The sequence below is a fragment of the Sinocyclocheilus grahami genome, unplaced genomic scaffold, assembly GCF_001515645.1.
Source record: "Sinocyclocheilus grahami isolate Dianchi unplaced genomic scaffold, SAMN03320097.WGS_v1.1 scaffold1169.1, whole genome shotgun sequence".
Classification (NCBI taxonomy): Eukaryota; Metazoa; Chordata; class Actinopteri; order Cypriniformes; family Cyprinidae; genus Sinocyclocheilus; species Sinocyclocheilus grahami.
Genome location: NW_015506348.1, coordinates 161200 through 164754, shown reverse-complemented (window position 1 = coordinate 164754; position 3555 = coordinate 161200). Strand labels below are relative to the sequence as shown.

The window sequence follows — 3555 nt, the reverse complement described above, 5'->3', positions numbered from 1 at the left end:
GTATATATATATATATATATATATATATATACAGTATATATATACTCTAGTATCGTAGCCTCACCTAATGTTCTCATTATAAAAGACTACCCATAGATCCAGGTCCCCAAATGAACAATATTTTTCACCTTGTCTTGTGGTAAAGTTCCAGAGGGACTAGAAAATGAAATTACACCCAGATAGTTTTGCGCAGCGCGTGTTCTCTGAGGGAAACATCTCTCATTACTCTTTCATGGACTGTAAGAGAACCACGGGGACATAACAAAAGGGGCCACCTGAGAGGAGAAAGCTGAAATAATATCCCCGAGAGCCGGGACAAACACACTGCCAGACCCGGAGCCCCAAACACAGCGCTGACCTCCCAGAATCCTCTCTGTCTGTCTCCTGACAGCACTGACAGAACCTCTCAGAATCGGCCCACATCAGACGTGCTCCCTTGGCCCTATTTCTGTCCCAGATGTGTTTATCCCTGTGGAAACGTCAGTTATGTTGTTCCCTTGCATTAAAAATAACACCAAACAAAACGCTTTTCTAGCTAACAGAGCTAAAGCTAAAACTTTGCTTGTATTTTGCTAGGTCCCATAAAATAGTTTGATGAGTAATTGTCATAGTGGAAATGAAACCGAAAGTATATGTGTCTGGTTTTGAATTTAATGTATTAAAAGTATCAATTTATTAAAAAAGAAATCTGACCAAACTTTTCAATAGTACAGTGTTACTACTGAGAGAAGAAAAAAAACATTAATTAAATTAAGTAAATTAATTATGGCTGCAGCTACTAATCAATAAATAATCAACACTGACAGCAGTTGACTAATTAATTAGTTGGGTCTCTTATACTGGAATATTTATTTTGTTATAATTCCATAATATTTTTTTATGTTATGATTTAAATATTGTATAAATTTTATTATTGCTTATTATATTTTTTGCATATAATGTCTCGCATATATTAAAATTTTTACTCATTTTATAGCCTTCACTTTGGTTGTAGGACAAGATAGAATAAACTGATTTTCATTTTAAAACATAAAATGTGGCTTCATTCCACCAACAAATAATCAGACAAAATGATTAACAAAATTAGCACACAAAATAACGATCTTTAAAAAAGCATCATATGACCCCTTTAAATAATTGTTCATAAACCAATAACTGGCAAACTTCGCAGAAACGCCTGACCTCCATTTCGCTGATTCATGGATCAAACTGTTCAGAAAAAGACTCTGAATTTCTCAGAAGTTGCTCTTTTATAGTTCAGGAGACTTAATGACATTGTCTGTTACATCACATTTAAGTGCCAGCTCTGTCTCGGGTGTTTCTCCAGAAACGGTCAATAGTTCGCTAAAAATGTTTGTAATTTTAATGTAAAAGACTCTACAGTGATCACCTGCTAATTGGCTAATAAGTTCCCTGACTAACGGCCCAGGTAATACATTTAGGTTATGAAAACGTGGGGACATTGTTTTAACGTTTCTAAAGCGGTTGAAATGTCCGGTTTTAAATGTTACATAAACGTTTCTTACAGAGTTCTACTAACTTTATTTAAAAATTACTAACATTATTTGAACCTTTTTAAAATTCTAAGAATGTAAAAATTTCCAAAACATTTTTTGTCGTGATTAGAATGTTATTTCAATGTTACAAAAATGTTTCTTATAGTGTTCTACTAACCTTTTCACCCAACATATAACATTATTTAAACGTTGTTTCAATTCTAAGAATGTTTACGTTTGCATTTTTTGTTTGTGATTAAAATTTAAAAGAGACTAAAAGGTTTCTTAAATGTCCTACTAATGTTATTTCTACCCAAAGTATAATGTTGTTTGAACTTTGTTTGTAACATTTTAAGAATGTTAAAATGACCTGTTTTTTTAGTCATGATTATAACGTTACTTAAAGCTTACAAAAACGTTTCTTGGAACATTCATCTAGTACAAATAACATCATAAGGGCGTTCCAAGAATGTTGTTTAAGAATGTTTTCTCTCAACATTATGAGAATGTATGTCAAATATTAATAAAGTTATAAGGATGTTCCATACACATTATTTTAAGAACGTTTTGCCTTTGACTTAAAAAAAAACGTTAGTAAAAGTTGCTGAGGGAACGCTTTAAGTAATTTTACAGTGCAATGCTGTTAAATGTACAGAATTTAGAAGTAAATGCGAACCATCATCAGTGAAAAATCCTAAACTGATATTCCCACAATCCCCAGCATGAGACTTATTTACCATAAATTTAAGTACTGTCCTAAAATGTTGCACAGTTAACGGTAAAGTTCTGGCAAGCTGCCGATTTCTTTACCGTAAAATTTCACAGATTTATTATTACAGTGCATGAATTTAATGTTCAAATCATTAAATCCTGGAAGAATCGTTTAGGTTCATACTGAGACTTTTGGTCCCAGAATGAGAACAAACCTCCTTTTGTTCTCCACTGAATCTCAAAGCTGTTCAAGAAAAACAGGTGAGATAGATGTTTTGTTGTTGTTTACTCACCGTTTCTCCTGATAATCCAATCCTGACACGATTCAATCTCGCACAGAAGTTATTAAGAGTTATTAAAAATATATGTTTTATGCAAGTTATAAAATGATAGATACCCGTATGTACAGTAGATAGAAAAGATAACGCGTGCTGTTGAGCAGCTGTTATCAGTCCGTCTCCTTCCAGCCTGTCAGACCAAAGTACTCTTTTTCTCGGCACCAGGGCGATCGTAAGTGGTCACCATCTTGTTCTGGTCCCACCTAGCATTAGCGGGCGAACTCTGCATGACCACCAGCCGGATGGGAGCGGGGTTGATGTTGAGCACGGGGTCGGGAGCGTACTCCTTGGTGGGATCCTTGCCCTGGCAGTCATAGAGGATGCAGGAGATGAGGAAGACGAGGAGGAGGATGACATAGCTGGCGATCAGGATGATGAGGTTGAGGGTGACCGGGTCTATCTCCACATCATCGGCGAAGAAGCTCATGGTGGCGGCGGGACGGTGAAGGACTGAGACGGAGTGTGAGCCGTATCTCAGTACAGATAGACCTGTGAGGGATTAGCTGACACAAATCTCTCTCTCCTTCCCTGTCTGTCTGTCTGTCTCTCAATTCAGTTTAATGTGCGTTATTGGCACATTGACTAATCGTACATCTGTATCGCCAGAGCATTTGCAGCTTATATCCTATTTCAGTTTTAATGTGTTTTCTTGGCATCACAAACACGTTTGTACTGCCAAAGCGTTCGCAGATGAGTTGCATATTAGGGCAAAATAAAAATTGTGCATAACAGCGCCCTGAAATACAATGTTTGACAGACAAAGAAAGATAAAACGGGTGGTGTTTGACAATCAAAACAGTGTCTGGGTCTAAAAATACTTTAATCCACAGCAGACTTCTTACCTTTGGCTTCTTCAGTACGTAGAACAAGACTGGATGAAGAAATCAGGAGCCAAGTCTAAAAGATACAAGTAACTACAGTAGCTCCATATTCAGATATAAACACTAGGCCTAATGTTTGGGGGTCGGTTAGACCCTTGTTTTAAAGGCTGCATTTATTTATTAAAAATA

At 36.2% G+C, this 3555-nt stretch overlaps 1 protein-coding gene across 1 annotated transcript in view; it reads right to left on the bottom strand.

Moving 5' to 3' along the window:
* LOC107567562 (monocyte to macrophage differentiation factor-like) overlaps window positions 1-2578 on the bottom strand; it is a 36785-nt gene extending 34207 nt beyond the window's left edge. Inside the window, exon 1 of the mRNA XM_016253253.1 lies at window positions 2501-2578. The gene's annotated coding sequence lies outside the window, so the exon portion shown is untranslated. The remainder of the gene's footprint in view (window positions 1-2500) is intronic.
* Window positions 2579-3555: the final 977 nt, after the last annotated feature.